A 14,995-nucleotide genomic window follows, 5' to 3' on the forward strand; every position below is an offset into this window, starting at 1 on the left:
ATGCAGTTTCTATGTTTTGTCCCAGTGTTTTGTTTGTTTTAGTGGGAGGGCTCTCAATTCTTCTAGTTTTTTCTTACTAGAATTGATATGTGCCAAGCTTTGGATTTTTAACTATGTAGCTGCTGTTTAGCACCAGTGTGGATAAGTAATCATTAATTTATTCATCTTTCCATCAACCTGCAAATATGTAAAGCTTACTATGTGTTTGAATGAGGCATGATCCTTACCGTAAATGAACTCAAAAGCTAATAAGGACAATTGTTTTTAAGTGAACAATTAAAATATAATTCATTTTAGTTATATAAGTAAAAAAAGGAGTTGTTTGGGGAATATAGTTCAGATAAGTGAACACTGCTGAAGGGGCTAGTCAAGAAAACTTTAGTGCAGTAGAGATGAATTTTTAAATATTACTTATTGGTATTCTCTTCCCACATTTTAAAAAACATTAATTGCCACAGCAAATAGAATCAAGCATAGTGAAGATCATAAAAATTACTTGTAACTCATTAGCCAATATGAAAGCATTAAAACTTATCTTGATCGAAGCACATTATTGTATTAATTTGTCTTTATCTAATTCTGACAGATACAGATTACTTTGTTTCTCTAACCATCATCTTACTTTCTGTGTTCCCTCCTTCTTATGGGAAACAAAGGCTACTTGGGCTTGTAGAGTCCCCAGGACATTGTTCCTTTAATGATGGCCATAGTTATTGGGGGCAGCAGCTAAATCAGCACCTTGAGTCCATTTCTGCAGGGTGCCTCCTGGGAAATTCATGTTTTCGGAAGCCCCTCTTCTATTGAAAAATTCACATTTCCCCCATTTCCATTCCCATCCACGCACCTCTCACATCCATAACTGTTCAGATTTCTCAGTTATTTTGCTAGAAAGACAGGAAGTCAAACCTGCGATTGGAATGTCTCCTTCAATTAGGAGATACTGATACTGGGAAATCTCCAGCCGCCTCTTCTTCTCATGGGATTTTGTCATCCTTTTTTTTTTTCTTTTTTTTGACACACATTAACTTTCATCTATAGAGAAAAAAATTTCAAGTGGAAACCAGACTTTCATCAGTGCAAGTTATTCCATTAGTTGCACCAGATGAGACCCAACGTTTCACAGTCCCTACCTGCCAACCTGAGGAAATGAGAAACAGTCTATAGCGAAAACCCATTTGTGTAAACATTGGGAATTTCGGAATGAAAGGATAGAGGAATGTTGATTAAAGGTAAGAAGAAGACAGGGTGAGACAAGGATCTAACAAAATGTCCCATTGCTAGAGTGACCTGTCCACAGGACCAAAGTGCTCTGATTGCTTCGCGGAGTCCATGTCGTTGCCATTATTACAGCTTCGGGACTTATCTCATCTAGTAGTGCAAGACTTCATTCACTCTTTTACAACATGAATTATTCTTATCTGTTCTTCCCAATGATTTGGGGAAATGTTTTAAGTTTAAAAACCTTCCACTGGAATTTTTATGTAGGGTTATATTTAATCTACAAATTAACTTAAAAAGATTTAAAATCTTTACATTATTTTGGCCTTCCCACCTAGAAACATGGCTATTTCTCTCCATCTATTCAGATCTCTTTTATATCACCCAAAAGTTCTTTTTAACTTTTGTTATGGAAAATTTCAAACATAAAGCAGAGATGAACTTTCATGAACCCATCAGTTAACTTCAGTAAAAAATCAGTGATAGCTGATGTGATCACATCTGCCCCTTCCCCGTTCCCTGTATAATTGAAGGGAAAAAAAAATATCGACATATCATTTTACCTGGAAATATTATTTCAACTTTGCAGAATTTCATTGGCTTTTCTCATAGGTCTGAATATGATTTGCTGGGGTTATTTATAAATTTTTATAACTGTTAATTATTTACAGCCTCTTGTTTTTAACCTTCTAACAGCTAATGCTTGTATAAAAAGAAACTTTTAAAGTATTTACTTCTATTTAACTATTTGACCTGATTTCTTATTTGTTCTCAGAGATACAAAATTATTTTTTTTTCGTAGCGAACCCAGGGCCTCACACATGCTAGATAAGCACTGAGCTACAGCACCCCCCCCCGTCCATTTTCTTGCATTTCTAAAAATATAATCATATCAGTCTAAATTGTAATTTTGCTTTCTTTCTAACATCTAAGGTTAATACCAGTTACAATTACAATGCACTTTGAAATTCACAAAAATATCGTTAGTAGTATAATAAATAGAAGGAATTCTTATCTTCTTTGAGATTTTTTGAGTTGCCTTACGATACAAATTCTTTCTAAATACTCTTGAGAAATTACCTAGGAATGAGTATTGAATTTACCATATTCTTTTTTATTATCTAATAAGGAGATTCTATGATTTTACTTCTTGAATAAAGTTAAGTGTGTTAATAGATTGTCTTCATTACTGATTAACCTCATTTTGTTGCGGTAAATTGTTATTTTACTGTATTGATATATTTATATCTTTAGACTTTTGCCTGTACACCAGATTGATTACTCTTTGTGTGTATATCTTATCTTGGTTGAATTTTACTTTGAGTGCTGATTTTAAAACATTCCCTTTGCTGTAAAATAATTATTGTAGCATAAGGATCATCAGTTTTTAGAAATGCTGGAGAAAATTAATAATGAAACTGTTACTCAGAAATCTTTGGAGAGATGATTCCTTTTGTGCTCATTCTTCACATTTTTAGTGAGCAATTAAGAATTTCTTACTCTACCTAAGTTGATTTCAATAATGTTTTGTCTCAAGTACTGAATTTACTTTATTAAGATTTTAAACATATTAGCATAATGTATCATTTTCTTATTTATATAATATTCTTATCTTAAATCCCTGCCTTAAATCTTAATATTTAGAATATTTTAAACATTTCTACCTGATTTGATTTGCTTATCTCATCACCTTCTCTCTGTGAAGAATCACTTCGCGCCTCTATTTTTCAATTCTTGTCCTTAATAAATTTACTTGTTATTCATTCTTTCTTCTTTCTTTATATTTTGTTTTATGAGCATGGTAATTTACATGTGAGGGCAGTTTTGCCTCTGCTTCTTAAGTTTTGCTTTTATTTAAAGTATTTTTCAGTTACTCTATAATAAAAATGGTGATTACTCTTTGAGCAAGAGTGATTTAATCTTCTAAGTACTTTAAGATATGCTGTGACAGCTGGTGGTGTTGGTGCATGCTTGCAATCCCAGCTCCTTAGGAGACTCAGGCAGGAGAATCACATTTATAAGGCCAGCCTCAGCAACTTAGTGAGGCCCTGAGTAGTGATATATATATATATTATATATATGTGTGTGTGTGTGTGTGTGTGTGTGTGTGTATTCTGGCTTGTTTCATTGTAATTAGATGATATTGGAAATGGAGTGACAAATCTTCACCTTTTGATCTCTGAAGTTACCCTTGTCATCCAGAAACCATTTTTTGTTCACACCATTTTCCCCAAGCAGATAAACAGTTCTCAGCATTGAGGGGAGGAGTTGGAAGAGAATGCAAGTGTTAAATATGAATGTGCAGACTCAGGGCACCAAGGAAGGATAGAGTCTTCTGATAAGTGTGAAGACTCGGAGGTTCTTTTCTCTTTGGGCTCAAGTTCTAGATGAAGTTCAGAGAGATGGGAAGCCTCTCCCTCCATCTCCCATGTCAATATGTGAAAGCAGAAACTAGAGGTGCCAGGGAGTGCATCAAGCCATGAGAGATAGCCCCAGTTTTCCCACTGACTTCAGAGTGGCTGGTAAGGGGTCAACCAAAAGTGACTGACACAAAAGAACCTGCAAATAGAGACAGGAAGTGAGAAGTGTGACTCATGGTATCTGAAAGTCAGAGGTCCTGGCAGGACTTCAGAAAAGGGCAGGACGAAGGAAAGACCTTCTTAGGAGGAGCTAGGGATGGAACAGATGGTCAGCACAAGACAGCAGTGACCACACTGGAGAAGCAGATTTCACTCCCCAGTGTAAGGTTGACAGATGCAGCAAATGCAGCAAATAAAAATACAGGATACAATTAAATGTTAATTTAAGATAAATGGCATATGATATTTTAGTATAAGTAATATTGCATGGGGCATAGTTGTGCTAATAATGTTTTATGAAATTATGTGAAATTCAAGTTAAATAGTAGATTTTATATTTTAACTGGGAACCCTTCTTAGAGGTATTTGTGAAATCCACAGTAATGTTCAATGGAGAGCAAGCAGAGGCAGAAAAGGCTTTCAGGGGAAAAATCTTAATCTTGTTTTACACCTACGTAGTCTGAGAAATCATTCACTTTGAGTTTTTTGGAAGTGACCAAAATAAATACACATTAGAAATAGTGATGTTTCCAAAAACGGAAATGTTTCAATCAAAAAAATGAAAAAAGAAAATGTCATATCCAAAGTGATAAAATTTTGAAATTTGCAACAATTATATTTGCTTTTAATTTCTTGTGACAGGTAAAATGTGGCCTCTCGAGGTATGTTTACATTGCTGCCCAAGAGACCAGCATCGCTAAATAAGAACCTCTTTGTGTTGGTTCCAGATTCCTAGGCTCCCTGTGAGGTAGCTCTGGTCTGATTGATTGGGGTAGGGGATAGGTGCGAAAGGAAGAAAGGGGTCAGGGTGCATCTGGCATAGAGTGGAACTTGTGTCTATTGCAAACATCTTCCTCTCTTGCGCGACCACTTATGAAGGGGTTGCCCAGTTTTAAAGCTGGTCCAGAAACTGAAAGACAAAAGGAAGGTGGATCACATCTCCCCCTTTTCTAACTTCAGAGCAGTTATCAGAAAGTTCACAGCTTTCTCAGAAGGGCTTTTCTTCCCAGTACATTTCATCATACCCTTGTCATGGAATAGCACATGTCACTATCATGTGTCCTTTGGATCTTATAATGACTTTATTTCTCTGTTGAATTATCAGTTTTAGACAGCACCGTAGTGCAGATTAAATCTCTGCATTCAGTTAGAGAAATGCAGATGCATTTAGAGTACAGTTAGAATCTTTGTGCCATGTCAGTATCCAACTTGCCCGAGGTAGAGTGAAAGGCTGTTTTCAGAGCTGGTGAGAACTGAGAATTTATCCATAATAAGGAAAAGATTGTTTTCTCCCTGTGAGGTAGCAACATCAAGTGTTAGAGGGTTAGCTGCTCCAATAGGTTTTATTTCCCAATTATGAAAGCCACAGGGTCCCCTTCACTTAGAGGGTTCAATTGAAATCCAAGAGGAAATCTCCAAGGGAGTAGATTTTTTCAAATGTCTCCTTCATTTAAAAAAAAAATTGTGATGGAGAAAGTGACTCATCCATGATTTGTGGTGAGGTTAATTTCACAGAGCCAGAGTCTTAAGTATAGTCTAGAGTGTGATGTTGGCTGAACAGCAAAACAATGGTTTAATGTGAACCCCCTGATGTTTAACCTTTCCTATATGGTATTTTTTTTTTTTCCTTCAATGCCTTTATAACTTTAGGCATTCTTGAGAAAAGTTGTCACTTGTATTCAAGACATTTATCATCATTATCTAGAACCAAAATTGTCAGATATCAGTGCCAAGCCAGGAGAGGTCACAGGAAAGATGTCACTATATCAGTTTCATGGACTGTGTGAAGCAGGGGAGAAGGGAGATGTCTATGGCTTACTGGAGGTCAGCATGGATCTGGGACACTGCATAATCCATTAGTCCATCCATTGGCTTCCTAGAAGAATGTGCTAAGCATCATGGACTTGGGGACTGTTTGTGGACAGGGGCAGGGGACAGGGGTAGAAGCATAGTAGACTTGATGCTATTAAATGTAGTTGTTTCTTGATTTCTGACAAGTACTAAAGAGTCAGAAATGGAGAATGTGAGGTCCCTGGGAGAGAAGATGATGTGCAGACAATGTCACAGACCAAGTGTCTGCAACTGGGGAACTGTTTATTGGTGTGCTAGGAGATGGGGCTCGGAGGCAATCTCCGGTTGCATATGGAGATTTAGGATATCCTGTCCAGTGCTCGCATTTTCCTATAGGCAGACTGTGATCTCTCTGTGGAAAATCAGACACTCTCTTCCTCACCTATGTGATTCCCACATTTCTCTCACAAAACTCAGCTCAAGTAAGGAATGGCACTGGGATTTAAACCAGTCAGGCTCACTCCACAATCCATACTTTCAATCATGCAACTCACATTTCCTATACAAGATGGCAGGTAATGAATCAACTTCACTTCCTGCTTTAAACTATGAATTTTAAAGCTACAATAATGTGCAGCAATAGACACTGTTGATTCAGAAAGGTAAATCCTGTTTCATCTCCTTAGAACCAACAGAAAGTCAAATAGTACTGGTGATGATTTTGCTAATTCTACCTCATTTTCACATACCCAACCAGTCTGGTAAAGCTGACCTATAAATCTCTTAACTTGATTTAGTCTTCAGACACTTGGCTGTCGATTTTTCTTGTTATATTTTTCCTCTTCTAGCCCAGGATGTACAGAAACTCTGTAGGTAGAGTCACTCTCCCCCAGGATTTGCAGTGTGGTTGTTCTAAACACATCCAGTTCTCTTGTCCCCTATGGGATAGTCCAGTTTGTCAGACAAGTGTTTTCTTCTTTGTTTTGCTAGTTATAATTCTCATACCTAGAGACTGCCTGGGCCAGAGGCTCCTGGAAGTCATCTCTTCCCCCTGTATCTAGCCCACCTGAGAGCCCTTCTGCCTGCCTGCCCTCCCTCCTTCCTTTTTTGCTCTTTTTTTTTTTTTTTTTTTTAACCAGTAGTAACTCCTGCTTGCTGTTTGCATATAAAGAGGTTTCAGGTTAAGATTCATAGCCCTTCCTGCTACATTATTTCAGCAAAAATCCATTACAGATGGCAGAATACAACCTTAGAATAAAACAGAAAATGAATCTAGATTTTACCAGTTTCATCACAGTATAATTTTTTTTTCTTTTTTGGGGCATTGATAGAGCAATGGAAATTAGAAATGATAAGCCAGTGTGGGTTCAGATCATCAAGTGTCATTCTCTGTGGAACTTATATGAAATGTTTCTCAAACCAAAAAAGGAAATAAATCATTATTGTTCTTGTTCTATCCAGATTGAGGAGTAAACCACATGTGAATACATAGATTTTTCCATCTGAAAAATGTCTGTAAGATGGTGGAAAAATTGTTCATCATTGTAGCACATTTCTGTATTTTAACACAAGTCTTTAAAAAAGAAACACTTTTGTCCACTACACCTTTGGTTCTGTCCAAAGGTTTTAATAAGTGCTTCCTGATTTATTTTTAAACTCTTATTTAAGGCTAGTTTTAAGTAGAATTTTTCATGGTTATACTAATATCAACAATTTTCAATGATTCTTCAATGGGATTTTTACAAAGAAGAGCAGGGAACTTACATTTCAGAAATTGCCTTCCGCATTGCATTTTTCTCTTCTATAAAAAACAATCTCCTACCTCTTTTCCATACCTCAGAGGGCAGATCTCTTGAGGGTACTCAAACTCCAAGATATGTAGACCAGAGGCCTTGCTGTTGAATGTGTAGAATCCCTTTTGAGAAGGAACCATGCCCTCATTAACAGCACCAGAATAAGCAGGAGACAGATTGATTACATTAAATATCGTGCTCTTGACCTTAGATTGCTTTTCTAGCCTCAATCCAAAGCGGCATCCTTGCCCCCTGGTGGTTTTGTTCAGTCTGAAAGACAGCATTTCCATTCATTCCTGTCCACCTATTTTAGAGAGGTGCAATTAATCTATCTAGACTGAAGAAATATGCCTTGTGTTAATGAATTTTTGTTCCCAGGCATTTTCTTAAACAATGTGCCACAAATAATCAAAATATTCTCAGGAGGTAGGCTGTAGTGCAGTATCATTACCCTCAATTACAGATGAACAAAAATGTGATATGATGAAGCAAAGGGAGGTAGTTGACAGTCACACAGTAAATACCCAGGGTTTAAAGGCAGTAAAAAAACCACTGGATGCTTTCACCACAGGTGGATAACTGGGGTTTTACCGGGTGTGCCAAGAAAATGGCAAATAATCCTTTCCCTTTTCTTTCCCTTCCAATGCACCTCTGTGTGCAGGTGTAACTCTGGGCTGCACTGTATTTTTTCATCAGACCTTCTTTGGACCTTGACATCTCTTCTTCAGCTCCCCTCCCTCCTCCCTCAACTCTCCTTGCTCTTCATCCTCTTCCTCTATCTCCATCTTCTTCTTCTCCTTCTCTTAGTTTCCCTTCTTCTTTTCTTTCCTAATCCTACCTCATCATAAGCTACCTCATCATAAGTCCCCTTTGCAACAAAATAGGATATAAGTAAATACAGGTCAGGCACAATCACTGAAACTCAGAGTTGGGTGTGATGCCAGAGGAACAAAAATCACAACTCTTCTCAGAGAGGTTAAGTGAGCAAAGTTTACTCATATCTCTATTGATGTGATTAGCTGCTGAAACAAATGCTTTTCTCCATGTGACAAAAATATAGTAAATCAAAAAGTTGAATGGACTAGGGTAAGTCTTGGCTCTGTTTGCACATTAATCTGTGCCATGATCCATAGACATATGTTCATAGTTTGGAGTTTCCTTCCCCCTAAGACTCCAGCATGATCCATATTCTCTTTATTTTGGGTACCTAGAAGGAAGCCATTCCTCACTTATACTCACACACAAAAAAGGTAAGGATAAAGGGCACTAATTGCACAAAAAGAAATCCCATAATCACCCTAGTTTCATGTTCTCATAAAAACTCACCACTTCAGATGTCACTAGCTCTAACATGAATATAATATAATGTGGACTGAACATTCTAGATCAGAAATTTTTAGAAGGAGGTCAAGACTCTTCAGAGCAGTGGTTTTTCATGCTGACTCCAGAGTAGCATCACCTGGGGAGCTTTAAAAATTAACATTGCCCTCTCCCCATACCAGAAATTCATATTTTTTAAGTCTTAAATAAGAACCATTAGTATTTAAAAAGAAAAGAAAACTTCAGATGATTCTAATGTTATCTGGGGTTAAGACCCATTGCACTAATTGGTCTTGAGTTATAGTCTCCATTGTAACTCACAACAGCTTTTGGTTTTTCCCTTTTAATGAATAGAACAAATTAGAATGAATAGAAAATGCCCCTATGCATTTCATGTACCAAAGAGGCATACTAGTCCAACAACTTTGTTTCTGTTCATGTATATAGTCAGGATATTGTATCACTAGTAAAAAATAATTACTTACTGTGGGTTGTAGTCATAGTTTGAAAAACAGTTTTTAGATTATCTTGAATAAAGAAGGTGTGCTGATAGTTACCTAGGGAAAATCAAAATCTCTGTCTGTCCTAAGACAGAAACCCAATCACACTATTTTTAAATGCTTGCAGGGTGCACAGAGGCATTGCCAAATGATCTCTGCACTATCAGATGTTTCTTACCTATTTATAGACGCACTTAACATTCTCTAAGAAACTGTGTCCAACTTCCCTCACTCCTGTAGGCAGTGTCATGGTTTAAAGTTATTAAGTTGCATTTCTTAAAAATATCTTTTAGTTCAGTCTCTTCATTTTCAAATCAGTTCATCCTAACCCTTAGTTAAGGGAATTTAAGGAAGATTTACACTTCAGGAGAAAAATAAAAGATCTCAGCTCATGCACTAAAGTATTCTCAGTTTTCTGAAAATCCTTATGTGGCCTACAGGATTAGAACTTAACACTACTTTCTCAAATTTTCCAGGAGGCTTTCTGAAAGGAGACAGGGGCTTTGATATTAACATCAAGTGTTTCAATATTTCAGGGTAGTCAGTGGTTTTTACAGATAGAGCAAAGTGTTTCAGTTCCTATGATCTCATAGAGGCCCATATGCATAACTGCATAAATAATATGAAGACAGCACTTTGGTTTCCAAGTCCTCCTGGTGGCCTATGGGACACGCTAGGCCTGCCTCCAATGCCCACCCTCCCCCCCATTTGCTTTCATTCCTCTGTATAGACACACCTGCCTGAAGACTGCTGTTTCCTCCAGTCATTTTGCTGTAAGTCTACTGTGGAGACTGGGAGAGATGAGAACTGGAGAGACAGGCACGGAAGACAGCCAGAGGAGGCTGCAGCTGCCAGAGACTAGACTCAGCTAGGGGAGGGCCAGAAGTGAACTGAAGAGTCATAGCCAATGTATCCAGTGCCCCTTCCTGGCCCTCCTGCCCTGAGCTGGGCACAGAGCTGTAGGATCTGTTTAATAACTTAAAGCAGTACACACAGTGAGAAAGGGATGGTTTTTAAAGTACATCCAATGCATTAAGGAGAGACTGAATTCAGTTAGGCAAAACAGCTCGAGAGTTTTCAAAAGAATATGAACTTGAAGGCCAAAAGTAGATGACAAACACAAGCAGATATCATATAAAACTTTTTCTTTCAGAGGATCCCAAAAGGAAAGGATTTTCTCAAAGAACATACCTTCACTGATGAACACGATGTTTGAAAGCATCAGGTTACTGAGCTGAAACAAGGGAGAAAGGCATATTTCTCCCTTGTTGGACACCTATCCTGTAGTACCAAGAAATCTTCTGGGAAAAAAATAACAAATCAGGCAGACCATGAGCCAGTTTGCAGAAGGCTGACAGCACAGTGGTATTTTGAGAAAATGGAGGCTGATGTGAATTATAAAAGGAGATGTTGAAATGGCAGGATGACCAGCTCACAGATGTCACCATGTGCAGAAGGGAGTAGGGTGGACTGCTCACCAGTCCTTCAGGAATTCAAGCATAAGCCCCAGAAATATCAGCAAATTTCCACACCTCACATCATCCAAAAATGCCAGCAGCTAGGGAAAGAGGGTCATGGGAATTGGAGAATAAGTTGGAGACATAAGCAGAGGTTGATCTGTGTGGGATACAAGTGACTGGGAAATGCTCGAAAGGGATGGGAGAAAAATGATCACTAATGTCTGTACGTCAGGATAGGAACCTCCTGCAGACATCTGAGTAGCCAACAAAGTACACAATATGTCTGAGATTCACCTTTCAGGGTGCAGAGGAGAAGGCAAATAAGAACTCAGATTTGGTAGCAGGTTCAAAGAAAAACTGGATATCAAAATAATAACTTTTTGTCCTCCAAGTGGAATGCAATACTAGGTGATTTTAATTTTTATTCTAGTGGAGAATGAACAAACTACAACAAAAGGGAGTGAATTAAATAAATCCCCAAAAGACTGATCAAAGAAAAGCCATAAGAAAAATGAAAGCACCCCTAGCCGAAGAATTCAGAAGTGCAAAAAATGCTTGGATACTTACTTTGGAACACAGGTGAACATAAAGAGGGCAAAATATAGAAATACTATGAGCAGCTGGGCCCAGTGGTGCATGCTTATAATCCCAGCGGCTCGGGAGTCTGAGCCAGGAGGATCACAAGTTCAAAGCCAGCCCCAGCAATTTAGCGAGACCCTGTCTCTAAATAAAATATTTTTTAAAAGGGCTGGGGATGTGGCTCAGTTGAGCACCTCTGGGCTCAATCCCTGGTACCAAAAAGGAAAGAAAAAAAAAAAAAAAAAAAGGAGGAAAGAGAAAAAAAATGAAATACCATGAGCAAAGGGAAGATGAGACCTGGTTGATTAAAGGTGAAGGCAGATTCCCAATAATAAATGAATAGCTCTTACAATAGAATGGAGTGTAGGAAATGCCAGCTCCACCAAGTCAATAACTATGCTTGAGATTAGAAAAGACAAGTAGGAGACACACAGAAGGACAAAGATAGGACAGTGGAGGTGGACGAATGCAGTGGTCATGAGTTGCAAATTATTTTGAGGATCAGCTTTCATTTCTACTCTGGGCCTTCAATATATCAGTTTGTGCTATATACTTAGAAAGCCAGAAAGAGGGAACATTTGTGACACTGAAGGTAAAACAAAGAAAGAAGTCACAGGTACACATCTGTAGAGGAATGAAGATAGAGAGTTATATTCCCACTTTCTGCCTTCATTCATCAATTTCAATTTAGACAAAAATGGCAAAAAATTTCTAAAGGTGGTGTGCTAATGCAAGAGTCTCGGTATGTTGGGGGAGAAATCAAATGATCAGTGGGTTTCCATCGGGTTTAAAAACACTGAGGAAAACAGATGCCTTGGATTACACTATATTTCAACATGTGAGATTTCACCTTGGATAATATCCCCATTACTGCTCATTCATTCTTGCTTTCTTTGCTTCTCTTCCCCTCCCTCTCTCTTTTCTCTCTCTGGTCCTTTTCTCCCTTCCTTCCTCCCTCCCTCCCTCTCTCCCTCTCTCCATTCTCTGGTTCACTGTCAGTCCACACAATGTCTTTCTGAAACTTGGAAAGATCCAGGGTGTCTAAGAAGAGTATTCAGAATGGGTCAGACTCAGTCTCACTTGGAGGAAGAAGGTCGTGGTTAACACTTTCTTTTGCTCTAAGATTTCTTGTAATGCACTTAATCTACTCTGTCATTTTAGTCTACTTTTATGACCTATAACAGGCAGATATGTACCACTGAAAAGAGAAAATAGACAAGGGCTATAATGCTCATTTCATAAACAGTGAGGAAATCCAGAGCTGATACCCTGTCCTGCAGTTCTTCTGAGTAAACCAAAGGAAGACTGGGTGACTGGGTAGTGACAACTGGGAGGGATCGGGATGCTTAGGAATATGCTAGAGAGGGGATGGAAGGTAGGGTTTTGGCCAAAGACTGAGGGGTGTTCCCAATGAACATTAAAGCATTAGATTTTCACAAGATCTGTGGATGTAGCATAGAGCAAGCATCCTCATTTCCATTAGGTTGATGAGAAAAATGAAGACCAAGATGTTAAGTGACTTGATTTGAGCTCTGACACCAAATGACTAAATCAAAAGCATACTCCACATCTGCTGATTCTACTTTATTCTGCCAGATGAGTAATGAAGTTTAAGTTGTAATATCCATATCAGCCTATGAAGATTTTGTAACAAATCATTCTAATCATGGCAGTTAAGATTCCTGGTGACTTGGCTACTCTACCTTTGCAGGCTGGTTTTCTCGCTGTGCCCAACTTCATTAATTAGCTCCAATCAGACTGAATTAATTCTGTCCTCTCCTCTCGTACTCAGCTGCTCCTCACCTCTCAGCTCTCAGCCGACACATTTCTTCTGAAAAGCCCCATGTAACATCTCTGAGGAAGTGACTGGCGACCCTCCTGTGACTCTGTAGCATCTGGCTATTTCTCCTCTCCAAGCGCTGTACTGTCATTGCCTGTTTTTCTGTCCCTGTTGCCATTTGAAACTCCTTAACAATAGTGACTTTCTTATTTACCATGACATCACAAGTGCTTGCACAGCTTTCTCCATCTATTAAAGCACTCAAAACATTTATGCAATAAGTTAATAAAGTCAATATGAGGTGGCATAATAATTTTTAAAGTTCACTTTTATATTCTAGATTAGAGCCCAGTCTTCCTCCTATTGAAGACTAAATTTGAGTTTGCACATCCAATTAACAAATATTAACTTAGATGCTTAATTCCTGCCTAGGGTTGTATGCCCAGAATCCTGGTATCATGGTGCTTGTTATATAGCAGGAAACCAATACATAATTTGGGAAAATTAATTACTACAAAGATTTTGACTTAAAGTAGCCCATGTGGTCATGACTTCTGGAGAAGGACCTGCTGATTCTAATCTGGACTGTGAAAATCAAATGTGGCTTGACCAATCTTGATAAGGAGAATCTGCAACCTACTGACTCAGTTTTGTGTTTCTAGTGATATCCTTTAATATCACCAGTGTCATAAATAGTCTTGCACACATGTTTGAGTGTCCACTGTTGGTATAGCAGAGTGTAATGGGCTAAGAGTTCAGGCCCTGAATCGAAGCAGCATCAGTTCAAAACCCAGCCCTGCTTTCTTGTGGTCACATGACCTCAGATAATTAAATGGACCTTGTTATGTAGCAAAGCATGTTAATAGAGTTGGCAGTAATAATATTAGCGCATTGGGTTATTGTGACATTTAAATGAGTTTGTACATATAACAGTTCCTGGCAGACAGTATGAGCTCAATAAATATTAGCTCTGATCATTGTGATTATTTTGTGCTAGGTGTTGTGCACACAGAGTGAAAATGAAAGTTGGGGCTTTTGTCCTCATGCAGTGTGTGTCACTGCCTGTTTCTCTTTATTGTACAATCCATTCTTTACTTTCCTCTCCTTTGCTGTGCAAAGGGTCCTGACTCCTAGGTGACATATTTCCCAGGCTTCCTTGCCAACTGACTTCCTGCTAGGTTTGTCTAGCAGAAGATTCAGGTAAGAGATTGAGATTGGGAGCTAAGAGTCTCTCTCTCTCTGCTTGGGTAGTGTTAAAGAGAACCAGAGTTGGACAGAAAAAGTGATAAGAACCGAATTTGTTCAGGAATCATTGCGATTAGGAAAAAGAGACCTAGTTATAGAAATGGACTCAATTCTGAATATAGCATAGACAAGTGAGGATTTATATCCAAAGAGTGGGGGGGGGGTCACTGGATGGAAAATTACTGGCAATGAAAGGAGGATACAGGTTAAATAGACTTAGCAGGATTCTTCAGGCTAGGTTAATCAGACACTGAGGAGGAGAAATGATGAATTTGGTCAGATACCAAGGGTGATCAGATATCCAGGTTGAGTTGGGGGTTCTCTCTAAACCAACTCAGCAAGATCCTTGCTGGAACTAGGCAGTGAAACCCCAACAAAGGTGGATGCCAAGGTGGGGACCCAGATGGTCTAGAGGAGCCTACTGAAGGTTTAGACAAGGGCAGGGTCTTCATCAGAAGCATCACTAGCAGAAGCCATTTCTTCTCTATTTTCCATCTCTCTTCAAAAAGACTTTCTCCATGCTCAGGGCTCCCACTCAGAAGCCTCAATTCCTAGGCTTCTGCTGGCTCTCTGCTTGGGGAGTGATAGGACAGAAGACAATAGAACAAAAGGAAAAGGCAGATTCCTGATGATGAATATCATTTAATTCTGATCCAACTGTGTGTGAAGATTATACGTGACTACCTTTAAATATATGAGCTAGGCCTATAAAAATTCCTCTTTCTTTGCT

General features: G+C 38.5%; 1 protein-coding gene and 1 long non-coding RNA gene across 3 annotated transcripts in view; one reads left to right on the top strand and one right to left on the bottom strand.

Moving 5' to 3' along the window:
• LOC306645874 overlaps nt 1-9,279 on the bottom strand; it is a 29,309-nt gene extending 20,030 nt beyond the window's left edge. The window contains exons 1-2 of one of the 2 annotated variants that reach the window (XR_013759751.1): nt 9,187-9,279; nt 907-1,032 (exon numbers count right to left, since the gene is read on the bottom strand). This is a non-coding gene — a long non-coding RNA (uncharacterized lncRNA). Of the gene's footprint in view, nt 1-906; nt 1,033-7,410; nt 7,517-9,186 lie in introns of those variants that run through there. The other variant, XR_013759752.1, reaches the window with a different exon arrangement.
• The window catches only part of GADL1 (glutamate decarboxylase like 1), a 506,342-nt gene that overhangs the window by 414,941 nt on the left and 76,406 nt on the right, over nt 1-14,995 (top strand). The gene's annotated exons all lie outside the window — the stretch shown is intronic.

Source organism: Sciurus vulgaris (genome assembly GCF_902686455.1).
Source record: "Sciurus vulgaris genome assembly, chromosome: 16".
Classification (NCBI taxonomy): Eukaryota; Metazoa; Chordata; class Mammalia; order Rodentia; family Sciuridae; genus Sciurus; species Sciurus vulgaris.